General features: G+C 41.0%; 1 long non-coding RNA gene across 1 annotated transcript in view; it reads left to right on the top strand.

The window, feature by feature from the left end:
- Nucleotides 1-14,617, top strand: part of LOC105747311 (uncharacterized) — a 33,729-nt gene that overhangs the window by 5,398 nt on the left and 13,714 nt on the right. The gene's annotated exons all lie outside the window — the stretch shown is intronic.

Genomic DNA, 14,617 nt, shown 5'->3' with positions numbered 1-14,617 from the left:
GAGTACCCCCTCTCTAGAGCATAGCTAATCACTATGTGCAGCAGTTTAATATGGTTATGAATTCCAAAAATAGATATTGGATTATGTTTATAATCTGGTCTGTACCTGGGAATGATTAAGTTATGATTAGGGCTTTGATTGGGCCACGTCATTAGTTGGGTGGCGACTCACAGATAAAAGGTATGGCAAAGGACAGAGTTGAGGGCTTTTAATGTTGGAGTTTTGATGTTGAAGTTTGATGCTGAAGTCTTAAGGTGGAACCCTGGGGAGAAAGACAGAGCCATTTGCCTGATAGTCTACAGCTCACCTTGTGGAGTGTGGCAAAACCTAGAGCGCCTCATAGTCTACAACTGACCTTGTGGAGAAAACAAAGAAGCTGAGCCCAGAGGAACCCAGGAAGCCTGAACCCTTGCAGACGTTGGCAGCCATCTTGCTCTGACATGTGAAAATAGACTTTGGTGAGGGAAGTAACTTGTGCTTTATGGCCTAGTATCTGTAAGCTCCTACTCCAAATAAATACCCTTTATAAGAACCTTTATGTAATATAAAAACCTTTATAATACACCATGTCAGAGAGAAAAGAGCATGGTGAACCACATGCCGGCTTTTGAAACATCTGCTGAAAATAGCTCATATGGCCAGAAGCCTGATTTCAGTGGGGAAGGGGCAACAGGTGTTTGTGAATGGTAATGCAGTCTATCACACCCTGTAGTGCGCAATTCTCCCATCCCTCTGCTCAACCACCCCAAATAATTTCCATTCCTCTTATCATTTTATTTTTGTCTTTCCATTTACATTTACCCTTAATTGAAATGCAGCTTGGCAAATTCTTACTCAACCTTAAAGACCAAGCTCAAATTATCATCCCCTCTGAAGCTTTTACATACTCATTCCTCACCTCACCCCTGAATAGCAATTATCTTCTTTGACTCTCAGCACACTGGGTACACACCTGAAGGAGAGACTGTTTATCACATGATCTCATAAATGTCTTCTTACTTCCCTGTCTCCAAATCCAGGAACTCTTGTCTATTCATTTCTGAATCTCCTCTATTTAATATGGTGCCTGGCACACATAGAAGGAAAAAAAAGGTGCTCAATAAATGCTTATTGACTGATTTTTTTCTATTGCTCTTTCCATGGTGTAATTAAAGGGGGTGTTTTAATAGCCAAATAGCAACCATACCTTGTTTTAATACAAATTAGTTGGAACACATCATACTCCCCTGTTGAAACCTCCTTAAGGGGATCCTAATGAATTTAGGATAGAACCCCAAATCTTTACTTGGTCTATAAGGTTCACATGACCTGAGCCATGCCTACTTGTCTAGCCTAATATAATCAGTATTTCTCCCCTCACTATTCTTCAGCCATATTGGATGTGGCTGTATCAGTCAGGAGTGCCTAGGTTATGCTACACAAAAGAACAATCCCCAAGTCTTATGAAGAAATTTTCATTTCTTGTTCCTGCTGCTTGCCCATTGAGGGTTGGCAGGGACTCTGCTCATGTTGTCTTCTTCTGGGACCTGGGTTGATGGAGCACCCATTTTCGGGACCTTACAGATATCATGATGGAGAGAGCTTTGAAGGGTCTTAACCTGGCAATTAAGTGCCTTAGCCTGAAAATGTCACTGTCACTTCTCACAGTTCACTGGCTAACCTAGTCACATGGTTCACCCTCCACAAGAGGACCAGGCAGTACATTCCTATTTGTCTGGAAGGCAGAGCGTCAGAAGTCTGGTGACTAGCCCTAATGACTCCCCACTGGCCTCAAACTCTTTCTTGCCTAAGAACTTTCATATGAACCTTCCCTCCTCTTCCTGTTCCTTTGTCAATTTTTATCATCTTTTGGTTGTTTTAGTTTCAGTGACACTTAAAGAGGCTTTCTGTGATTTCTGTAGTCCTTACCACTCCAATCTAAATTAGATTCCTTTCTTATACTCTTTCTTAAGTCCCTATAGTCTTTCTTTTTAGTTATTGAAATCTGGGGAGGTTTATAAATGACACTTCTTCCCTCTTGCATTCAGGACAAGCTGATAGTTAGACAAAAGAATCAGATGAGTGGGGAGCAGAATATCATCCTTCTAGCTGGTATATACTAGATTGGAGGGCATGGCAGACATGAGACCATAATCTAATACTTCACCCCTGAATCTTAAACTTAGCCACCGCTCTCTGGCAAAGGTGGGCAATTGCAGACCTCTCCCAAAGAACAGTGAGTGTATATCCTGTGGACAAACTCTGAAAAGAGAGTAAGTTGCTGAGATGGGCCTGTTCAGGTCTTTCCTTTGAAATGAGCAAATAGATAACTTATTCATCTTCTTATAGGGAGGAAAAATAAGAAATAGAAAGGACAAGAGATTAGTCTAGTGAATGTCCTCTCATTGAAACCTGAGGCCAGGGAGCTAGAGATTTCCTTTAAACAATGGAATTTGTCTTAATTTGTTATTCCATATTCCTTTGGGTAATTGTCTGTCTCACCCACCAGGGAATAAGCATTAAGAGGGCAGGAGAGACTCCTCTGTTAGTCTTTACTGTGTGCACAGCATCTAGCTTGTTGCTTGACACATAGAGAGCACTCAATAAATCTTTGTGGAATTTACATATCAAGGTCCCTGTGGAAGTCCTTCTCTTGGATCAACCATCTGCCAAATCAGTTCTTATATGCTCAGATCTGGTTTCTAATTTTGGGACATTCCATTTCTCTTCCCTATCTACTGCTATTATTACTACTTTTGTTGTTGTTGTTATCTTGGATATATGCATCTACATCACAATTGAAGAGACAGAAATGAAGCACATTGTAATACCAGTAAGTTAGTGAACTGGGCTGCTGAAGAGTATTTGTGGACTAGGCTTTTGTCAAGGGGTAGCCTATAACTGTTGTACACACCACCACCCTTGTGGTGATGCTTTTCCAGTGCTCAGAACTTCCACAGAACTTACAGGATCATAAATTGGCAAGGGTCCTTATAGGTCATCTTCCAAGTCTTGCTCTTCTAATGAGGGAATTCTTTTGGCAGCTTTTTAACTACTTAAATACATCTAGTAAAAAAGTAAGGACACCATGTCCAGATCCAGGAAGTAATAATTCTACTGAACATGGATGGGTGCACCTTATCAGTACCTCATCAGGGATATTGGCATGAAACTTGGAAAGCAACATTGGCCAACCATCGAGATCTCAGAGAAGGATGGCCAAATGGTGAGAGTCCTGAAACTGTCCCATTGAGTAGAATTGAGGGAACTGGGAATAGTTACTCTGATTTTAAAAAAACCCAAAAAACCCCAAATCCAAAAACAAAACAAAAAAATAAAACAAAGCAAAAAAACAAACCATGAAAACACATAAAGGAGTTCCCAGCTAGTTGAGCAACTGTCACATGGAGAAGTTGGCTTTTTCTGTAGGTCAAAGTTGACTTCTTTTGAGGTCAGAGCTTGGGTAATGTTTAGAACAGGAAAATACTGCTATATCTGGGGTAGAATTACTTCATGGGATAGTTGCCTTAAAAGTCAAATTAAAGTTCTTTCATTCAATACATATATATTATCTACTGTGTGCCAGACACTATGCTAGGTTAGTTTATGATAATTCCTAGTTAGCTCATAGTAACTTACAATGATCATCACTTTTTTTTCAAAGTTCATAAAAGCCATGTTTAAATAATCCATTTTAGAAATTGTCTGGGACTATGATCAACATTCATGGTTTTTCAGTTCTGACAGTGTCTTCCTATCCCAGTTGGTGCTGCAAGGATACCCTCAGTGAAGGAATAAATGCAGGCATGAGTTTAGGGATTTTGTTCTGCTCTTTCCAGTTTGAATAGAATGGTAGAGGGGGTAGAAGCAGAGAACATAGTGCTTAATTGCATACTGAGACTTCCTGTTGCTAATGCTTTTGACCCCTTTTTCACTCAAATTTTGAAAACCTCAGATGATCTTTTTTTTCTAGGTCTAATGTTAGTTTGATGGACATTCCTCTATAAAAACAAGTGTTTTCAGTATCCATAAATCAAAAGTAGCTATACTTGGGATCACTTAGGAAAACTAGGTTTTCCCTTGACATCTTTGGCAGAAGCACTACAATGTATTCACCAAACCCCTTTTCCTTTTCCTCTGGCGTGTACAGCCAGACTACATTTTCCAGCCTCCTTTGTGGTTAGGTGTGTCCATGTGGCATCCCAGTGCAAAGGGGGTGAACATGATATGTGTCACTTCCAGGTCTAGCCCATAAAACCATCTCTCCCCATCTCCTGGTTAAATGTAAGGGTTTCCAAGGACATAGATAAGGGCAGAGCCACAGGTGGAAGGAGCCTGGATTTCAGAATGACTATGTGGGCCCCCATCCAGGAAAATTTGCATTGGATTTTATCAGGATAAAATGAACTGTAAATAAATTATGTTGAGGCACTGAGAATTTGGAGTATATCTGTTAAAGTTGCCAGTGTCTTCCTATTCCAATTGGTGCTGCAGTATACTCTCAGTGAGAGAGCTAATGCAGAACTGAAGTACAAGATTTTGTTCTGCAGTTTTCAGTTAGCCGAGAATTACTGGAGGAGGTAGGAGCAAAGAACATAGTGCTTAATTACATACTGAGGCTTCCTGTTGTTAGTGTTCTCTTCCCATCTAATTTATAAAGTTCGTAAGACATCTTACCATGCTTTACACCCTCTTCTCTATTTAATCTTTCAGTGGATATTTACTAAGAAAATCTTCTTCTGAGGATTTCAGAAGAAATGTAGATAGCACCTATTCAATGTTTTATTCATGTATTCAGCAATTAAATTTTGAGCATTTACTGTGGGCAAACACCAGAATCCTTGCCTACAAGTTGGGGTGTAGCAAGAAAAATAGACGGGACAAGGCTAGTCCAGCATGATAATTCTGTGGGTGAGAAGGAACAGGATGCTATGGGTGCACACAGATGGATCATCTGATAAGGGTAAGGCCAGAGAATTTCCCTCAAAGTAGGTGATGAGCACACTGAGAACTCAAGGATAAGTAGGAATAACTAGAAGAAGAGAGGCAATAAAGAAAGAGTGTTATAGGAAAAGGGAGTGCATGTGCAAAGTCCTGAATGTTATTGAATATAGGGCATGTTTGGAGGGACAGAAAAAGAAGCTGGGAGGGAAGAATGGGGGAATGAGCATGTGAGGAAGGTCTTGGAACCTGATATATGTATGCATATACATAATCAGTGCATACAGAAGAATGCTGTGCTTCTGTGTGTATACACTGCAGAGAAGGAAATATGGCTGATAAGCCAGCAGGGTGTCAACAGTTGTAATATTTGGGCACTTCCCATTTTCCTCCTTATGCGTCTGTTTTAACACTTTCCACAATAAACATGCGTTACATTTGTGATTAAAAAAAAAAAACAAAGTAAATGTTCTCTCTTACTGGTTTGTGACTATATCTGCTGTCCCTCCTCAGATTCTCACAGTTGTCCTCTGAGCAAACTGAGACCCAGGGCTGATACATGGCCAAGCTGGAATTAGAGTTCCCATCCAGTCTTCTTTTCTCTCCATTGTGCTTGCCTTCCCTGTTATTTTCCAAGTAATGATGGCTTTTCCTGGAACTGCTGACTTGAGTGCAACAGTACATGTTCATGTGTATGTAGTTTGCAACCTGGAGAAATTGGGTCCAAATTCCTATGATACTGACCTACCTAAGACATTTCTACACTAAAAGGATGGTCCTTAATCCAGTGGGTTACTGTCAGTTTACTTATCTTTCCCGTGATACTATCATGTCCTTTGCCTAATGACTTGGCAGTTGGGAGGGGGCTGTTGATATATATTTTTTAATGAGTTAGGGAGGTGAGTAGGTGATTGTTTCTAATTATCCTGTCAACCCATATCTTTATTAACTAGCAATATTGATGCTTGGCCACACTAGTGATGATGATGAATATTTATAATGACTGCTCAAACACTTGCACATTTTAAAACACTCTTTTAGCACTCTCTAAACTATGCTGTATATGGTAGGTAGAAAAAAAGTCCTTCCAAAGATGTTCATGTCCTAATCCCTGGAACCTGGAAATACGTTTCATTACATGGAATAGGGGATGAAGATAGCAGATAGAATTGAGGTTGCAAATCAGTTGACCTTAAAATCAAGAGTGAATCCTAGATTATCTGGTGAGCCCAATCTAATCACAAGGGTCTATAGATGTGGAAGATAGGGGCAGAAACATTAGTGTCAGAGTGATGCCATATAAGAAAGAATCAACCAGTCATTGCTGGATTTGAAGATGGAGGAGGGCTGTGAATGAAGTAATGTGGGTAGCCTCTAGAAGCAGGAAAAGGCAAGAAGATGGATTCTTCCTCACAGCCTCTGAAAGGAACAAAGCCCTGTCAATACCTTGATTTTAACCCAGTGAGACCATTTCAAACTTCTGACCTTCAAAATTGTAAGATACATTTGTATTGTGTTAAACCACAAAGTTTGTGGTAATTTGTTAACAGCAGCAATAGGAAACAAATACACTTTGGCAACCAACCACTCCTCAAGTCTCAGAGACTTAAAACAATATGGGCAGAAGAGCCACTTTCTATTTGAAACTATAGTTAGTACTAGAGTTGATAGGTTTATGTCCAAGAGATTTAAATCTTTGGGCTGTCCATGTGCCAGTTGGGCCCTGAATCTTTGAACAGAGTTGCAACACCTATTCTCCAGTTCATGGGACTCACCCAGGACAACTAACAAAGCAATGATGATGACAATGACCATCCCAAGGAACAGAGAGTCTGTGACTGCAAGCAAGGTAGTCCCATCTGTCCCATGGGATCTAAGTCCCCTCTCACTTAGAGTGGAGTGGGCATCACCATCCCAGAATCCTCAGGATTGGGGAACAAATGATGGACTACTTACTGTAGAATAAATTTACTGTTATTCTACTATAGACTTATTGTTATTCTAGCAGTGGAAGACCTTTTATCACTGGTGTGGAGGCAGTGGCCACCAGAGGTTCTGAGGGGAGGGAGAGGGAAATATATGTATAATATGGGGGCATTTTCAGGGCATTGGAATCATCTTGAATGATGTTGCAATGACAGATACAGGCCATTATATATCTTGTCATAACTTACAAAATTGTGCACGAAAGAGTTTAAACTACAATGGAAACTATAATTCACATTTAGTAGCAATGCTCCAAAATGAATTCATCAATTGTAACAAATGTACCACACTAATGAAGGATGTTACTGTGGAAAAGTGTGGTAGGGGTAAGGAGTGGGGTAATGAGAATCCCTTATATTTTTCATGTAACCTAAGTATCTTTAAAAAATAAAAATAAAAAAATTATTTAAAAAAAAAACTATATGGATTTATTTCACACTCATGTTATATATCCATTCTCGTTTAGGGTTTAGCTCTTTACTCTGAGACCCAGGCTGAAGGAGCAGCCCCTGTCTGAGATATTGCTGATGTGGTACTACAGGGAAGAGAAGGATGAAGCCATAGGATGGCTCTTCCAGTGTTGGCCCACGCATCACTTCCACTTCTGGCTTTTCATTGGCCAAAGTGTATCACATGGCCAACCCTGAGACAGGGGAAGAGGAGAAGAGCAGCAAATCTTTTGACAGGGATCTTCAGCTCTCTGACTCCCAGTTTCTTCATCTCTAAAATGGAAACAGGGAAAATACATTGTGGTATATTCAAACCATGGAATATCAAGTAGCTATTTTTTAAAAGGAGTTAACTATATTTAAAAAGATAAGTCAACCTAGAGAGATGTCCATGATACAGCATTGAGCATAGAAAGTTAGTGTGATGTGCAGAGCATGGCCTCATTTTTTGTGTGCATTTAAAAAAACATGTATTTGGGAACAGATGTGTCTCATGGTTGAGTGCCTCCTTCCCACATGGGTAGTCCTGGGTTCAGTCCCTGATTTCTCCTAAAAACAGAAAAACAAACAACAAGCAAACAAACAGAAAAAAACCTAACTCAGTGGAGCCAATATGGCTCAGTGGTGAGTGCCAGCTTCCCACATACGAGGTCCTGGGTTCAATCCCCATTCCCAGTACCTCAAAAAACAAAATAAAACAAAACACCTATATTTTAGTGTATTTACTTGTGTGAGAATATTAAAAAAACAAACAGCTAATGTTTAATGAATGTGTGCTCCATGTATCAGTACTGTGCTAAGTGCTTTACATGCATTTGTTCTTTTAACCATTGGAAAAAACAGAAAGGAATAGAAAGTTACACCAAACCACTACTATCAACTTTTAAAAATATAGAATTTCTGTATATATTTACTTGTCACAATAGGTGTATCAACCAACTCTTGCTGTGAAACAAACCACCACAAAATCTGAGTGCCATACAGTGTTAAGCATTTTGTTAACTGCTCATAGGTCTGCAGGTCAGCTGAGGTGACTTAGACTTCCTAAGGCTCCATTCAGTCTGCTCTCCTCTCCACTGTGCCTGCCTCCCCTGCAATTTTCTAAGTAGTGACGATGGCTTTTCTGGAACTGCAGTGTGGGAAGTTCATGAGAATGTAGTTTACAACCTAGAGAAATAAGGTTGGGGGTTAAATTCAGGTCTGCTCCATGTGTCTCATTCTAGGATGCATTCTGGAGAAACAGCATCTACCAGAAATATGCCCTTCTTGTGACAGAGGTCAGAGCAAATAGAAACATGTGAAGTGAGGCATGGAACCAGTATGTTTGTCACCTCTGCCTACATTCTGCTGGCTGAAGCAAGTCACGTGGCTAAGTCCAATATCAGTGGAGCTGGCAAGTGTGTATCTGTTATGGAGGTTGCCAAAGGAGAAAGGGAATATTTCCTGAATAACTGCTCTACCACAATAAGCACAAATTGCTCTCTTAGTTAAAAAAACAAAACCAAAAAAGCTAATAACGTGAGGAAAAGAGAATACTTAGCAGGAATAAATTAAATTGCGTTCAATATAATCTAATATCAGATTATACATTTCTTAAAAATATAAACTCCATATCTGCTATTAGGATGAGCACAGTGATATTAGCATGGATATTTAATTAATCAGAGGAGATAATGTCCTAGTAGGGCAGGTAAGAGTTTACATCAGCTTTACTTTTGCTGCCTGCAGTGTGACAATCTAAGCATAATCCAGATGTGTTCCATATGATCATCTCTCTGTATACATCACTGCTACTTGTGTGGCCATCTGCAATCCCAAGAGTTTAAATCATGAAATCACAGGCTCTCAGACCTGTAAGGGCTCTGGTGCTCATGGTAGACAGGTACCTCCCAACTTTCAGGGACAGCTGCTTTTGCCAGTTATAGTCATGCACCAATGGGTGTGTCTCACATTACCAGAAATTGGTTATGGAAATCAAACTCCTTTTAGTCAATGGGGACATAAATCCCCCTGCTCCAGCTGTGATTAACCTGAGTGACACAGTAAGTTCGTGGCCAAACATGGCATGGAAACCCAGGTGTCCTAAGTAGACTTAAGTCCTTTTCCATTGTTTCTTTTTTTTTTTTTTTTAAAGATTTATTTATTTATTTAATTCCTTCCCCCCTCCCCCGTTTGTCTGTTCTTGGTGTCTGTTTGCTGCGTCTTGTTTCTTTGTCCGCTTCTGTTGTCGTCAGCGGCACGGGAAGTGTGGGCGGCGCCATTCCTGGGCAGGCTGCTCTTTCTTTTCGCGCTGGGCGGCTCTCCTCACGGGCGCACTCCTTGCGCATGGGGCTCCCCCACGCGGGGGACACCCTTGTGTGGCAAGGCACTCCTTGCGCGCATCAGCACTGCGCATGTCCAGCTCCACACGGGTCAAGGAGGCCGGGGTTTGAACCGCCGACCTCCCATATGGTAGACGGACGCCCTAACCACTGGGCCAAAGTCCGTTTCCCTCCATTGTTTCTTTACACATCAAGTATATGGATCATTTTGGTAGATTCACTAGACCCTGAAAATTTCCATCACTCTTTGAAAAATATACTAGATCTCCTAACTCATACTGTTTCCTCTATCCTAAGTGAACACAAGCACTTCTTAGAGCACCCACCTCAGAATTTCGAAAAACCACCAATTAGTACGGAATGCTAAAATAAAGAGTAGCTCATTTCTTAGCACACTTGCCAGGACATCAGACCTGATTTGACTTCCTGTCTATTCTGGGTAATTGAGAAAATATCTGAGGATATAGCTCATGGAAATCAATTGCAAAAATATATGTTTATATTAAGAAATTTGTTAGGATTAAAGTTTCTCAAGTTTTAACCATTCACACATCACTTTTCCCATTTTGCTATATCCACTTACATCTGGAAGATTAATATTTTTCTTTAAATGAAGTCACTTTTAAAAAATGCAAATATATTGTTAAAGGAGACTTTACATTACTATTTGAAATGGACAACAGGTCTTACCATAGACATTTAGACAAATATAAAAAGAAGTATGTAACCATTGAAATAAATAGATTTGTTCATGGACCACTGGAAGTCATTTCTTATTCTACAAGTAGTAGGTGTTCTCCACTGATATAGTGGAAAAGTCTAGGCTTTGGAATCTGAAAGGCTTGATTCAAATCTCAACTCATTCCTTTACTAGCACTGGAATCAGGCAATTTCCTTAAATTTCTGAGCATGAGTTTCTTATCTGTAGAATGAAAAAAAATAATAGCTATCATAGTTTGTGTCTGTGTATTTGTTCAAAAAGTATCTAGAGTGCCTGGACATAATAGGAACTCCAAAAATTATAGTTACTTTTTTCCTTTGCTTATTTATTTTTTCAAAATGGCAATCATGACTGTATTATTAAATCAATGATTGATCCTGGGGCACTGTTGGAGATTGAATTGTGTCTCCCACAAAAGACCTGCTCAAGTCCTAGCCTCCATTTGTTAAAAAAAAAAAAAAGGAACTTTGATGATGTTATTATTAAAAGTGAAGATTCATTTGTAAATATGATTTGCAAAGGTCCTATTTAGATGAGCGTAATTGAATTGGGGTGGACCTTAATCCATATGACTGAAGTCCTTAAAGGAGAGAAAATCTGGAGAGACACAGTTGACTAAGCAGGAGAAGTAGACACCAGAAGGAGAATCCATGTGATAGGGGCAGAGACATATCTAAAAGCCAAGGAACTCCAAAGATTATGGCAAGATGGTACCAGAATACTATAGGTGCTGGAAGTAAGCATGCCTCTGACTTTGGACTTTTAGCTTTCAAACCATGAGACAATAAATTCCTATTGTTTAAGCCAATCTATTGTGTGGTATTTGTAATAGTAGGCCTGGCAAATGAAGAGAGGCAGTATTAATTTTTCCCAGATTGCCTACCATGTGCTATGAACTGTGCTAAGTGTTTTGAATACAGTGAAGACTTGGCTTTGGAGACCTGGGTCAAGTCCTGTTTCATCTTCTTTGGATAAGTCATTTAACCTCTGTGAGCCTCAGTTTCCTATTTGAAAAATGAATGTGGTGATTCCATTTCTGCCTACTTCAGAAAGCTTGTGTAAGTCAGTAATAGCTTACAGGAAAGGCTTTGGTGAACCGATACAGGTATTTCTGCCATTACATGATAAACACGAAAAATTTTGTGTTCTGCAGAATTGGAAAAATAGGGTGGGGGTAGACCACTAAAAACCTATTATAGGGAAGAGGGTATAGCTGACTGTTGAGCACTTGGCTTCCTATGTATGAGGTCCTGTGTTCAATCCCTGATTCCTCCTAAAAACAACAAGCAAACAACCCCTATTATAATATTCCTTTTTTTTTTTTTAACTTTTTCTTTTTTACATGGGAAGCAGGTGATCAACCACTGAGCTACATCCACTCCCCAACAAGAGTTGTTTTTTTCATTTGTTTCTTTGTTTTTAGGAGGTACCAGGGGTTGAATCTGGGACCTCGTCCATGGGAAGCAGCACTCAACCACTTGAGCTACCTCTGCTGCCTATTACAATATTCTAACCCTGAAGATAAGATAAACTCGTCAGTATCCTAATAAAAATAGCAGAGCTCAAAATACCTATTAAATTTGTAATATATAAATAAGTACCTACATACATACTACAACAAATATAGAACTTTACCTTAAAAACGGTGAAGATAACTTGATGGAAGGGATGAAGCTGTTGAGTTATGGAGGCAAGGATTAACGCTCAAAGGCTGGGGAGAACCATGCAAGAAGTTGTTCCAAGAAAGAGCATGTAGGCACACTGAGCCCTGCGGGAGGACTGAGGGGTAAAGGGGCATTATGTCCAGTACTGTGCTCCTCACTAGCAGTTGCATTCAACTGTGTTGGTGAACTTTCTGCTCAGCTGCTGCTTCTTGGTGCAACAAAACTTGAACATTCTTAAATCAGTGTAAAATAAAGCAGCTTTCATGTTATACTGTTATCATTCCTGTACTTATCAGTGGTATATCGAGTTACAATATTGTATTGTTGTAGCAGAGTAGTCCACAATTGCAGGTAAGGGGTTGCAGCTCTCAGCTAAGCTTTTCACGGACAGAATAAGAAATGACTCCCAGAGGTAGAATTCATTAAGATATGTGCATCTCTCTCTCTTTCCCTCCTCCTTCTCTTTCCAGCCTCACTGGGCTATGTCTCCCTGCACTCCTTGGTTCCAGGTTCCTCATCGATACTAGCCTGGGAGCTCCTTGAGGGCAGGCCTTCTGTCATATTCACCTTTGTGTTCTGAGAACCCAGCACGGGAGCCTTGGAGCAGAATGGTTATGTTACTGTTGAATCTTCTTTTGTGAGCAGTGAAGAGCCTTGGAGCAACCTAGTGGATTCTAGGGCTCATTTGAGGGCATTAGAATTGCTGGACCACCCTGTGGTGAGGATAGTGGCATTTCCCCAGGACAGGGAGACCCCTCAGTAGGTCCCAGGCGTTCTCTACCCACGACAGGGCCACGATGGGGCTAGCAGTTCATCCTCCTCTCCTCAGCCCTTCAGCCTGCCTCCTCCTCTTTCTCCCTCCATGCCTCTCTCTTTCCCTCCCTCTTTTTTCTTCCTTACTGCCTCCCTCCCTTCCTCTTTCCCTTCTGTCCTCCTTTCCTTCTTTCCTTCCAATCAACAAATACTTGCTGAGTCCCTGTTACATGCCAAGCATTATATAAGACCCAGGGGTGCAGTGATGGGGGAAAGAAGACAAGGAATCTGCCATCAATGATGCTTCAGTATTGGCTAGCGATGAAGAGTTTACCTCCAGAACCGGACAGTTGGGGTCTGATATCTGGCTCTGTCCTTTTTTACTCAAAATAGAACCTAGTTCAGAGGATTGTTGCGTGTATTGAATGAATTACTATATGTAAGTACTTAGAATAGTGCCCAACACAGTTAAGTGCCCAATAAATATTAAGTATAATTACTAGTATTACAGTTGCTGCACCTGGATAACAAACAAATTCATAAAAAATTACAATAAGCAATAAATGCTATGAATGGTACAAATGCAGCAGGCATTGCATTTGCTTGGAACTTTCTCCCCCACCTCCACACTCTCCCCCAGGGTGTTGTATCAGTAGCAGAATCTGTAAACATTATCTAATGGGAGTTTCTGTGGGAAAGAATTGAGCCCACTGACCTAAGAGGCTCTGTAAATACCATTCTGGTTTTGAAGAAGAATAATAGTTGGGGTGGGGGTGGGAGAATCTTCTTAAAGAGGGTGACAGGAAAGGGTCTCTGAGGAAGGGATGTGATAGCACTTCAAGGACTGGGAGAGGGTGGCATGGGAGGGACAGTCCAGACTGAGGAAAGCAGAGAAAAGCCCTTGGCAAAAGAGTCCTCACCAACGACCAGGTATTAAGGACTTTCCCCTATGGGGCTTGCACCAGCCAAGTGTTTTGTTAAAAAGCTTTGCCAGTTAAAATTTCTCTATATAGGGAACCCTCGGCTGTCACTCTAAAGGACTGGTGACTGGGCACTCGTCCCTTCCATATCCTAAGGATTCTAGAACTTTTTTTTTTTAAGATTTATTTATTTATTTATTTATCCCCCCGTTCCCCCCTCCCCCACCCCAGTTGTCTGTTCTCTGTGTCTATTTGCTGGGTGTTTGTCTTTGTCTGCTTCTGTTGTTGGCAGCAGCACGGGAATCTGTGTTTCTTTTTGTTGCGTCATCTTGTTGTGTCAGCTCTTCGTGTGTGCGGCGCCATTCCTGGGCAGGCTGCACTTTCTTTCGCGCTGGGCAGTTCTCCTTACGGGGCGCACTCCTTGCGTGTGGGGCTCCCCTACGCGGGGGACACCCCTGCGTGGCAGGGCACTCCTTGCGTGCATCAGCACTGTGCACGGGGCAGCTCCACACGGGTCAAGGAGGCCCGGGGCTTGAACTGCGGACCTCCCATGTGCTAGATGGACGTCCTAACCACTGGGCCAAAGTCCGCTTCCCTAGAACTTATTTATTAAATTTGTTATGTTACGCTCCAGCAACTCGAAGGAAGGAAACATAATGAGCATTCATTTCTGTGTTCTGCATTCGAAGTTCTCTCCCAGGCCCTAATTTTTCTTCAGTTTATGTTACCAGCCACGTACAGTTTGGGTAAACTTGGTCATGTCATCGCATTACCTGCTCATTTATGACTATTGATTCAACAAGTCCCTAATGAACAAGAAGTCTGTACTAACACAATGGGGCAGATGGGCCACTTGGGGCCTCAGATTTTCCATCACATCAGA

This window comes from Dasypus novemcinctus, chromosome 9 (assembly GCF_030445035.2).
Source record: "Dasypus novemcinctus isolate mDasNov1 chromosome 9, mDasNov1.1.hap2, whole genome shotgun sequence".
Classification (NCBI taxonomy): domain Eukaryota; kingdom Metazoa; phylum Chordata; class Mammalia; order Cingulata; family Dasypodidae; genus Dasypus; species Dasypus novemcinctus.
The sequence above is the reverse complement of the archived record's forward strand: the minus strand, read 5'-3'. Positions and strand labels throughout refer to the sequence as shown.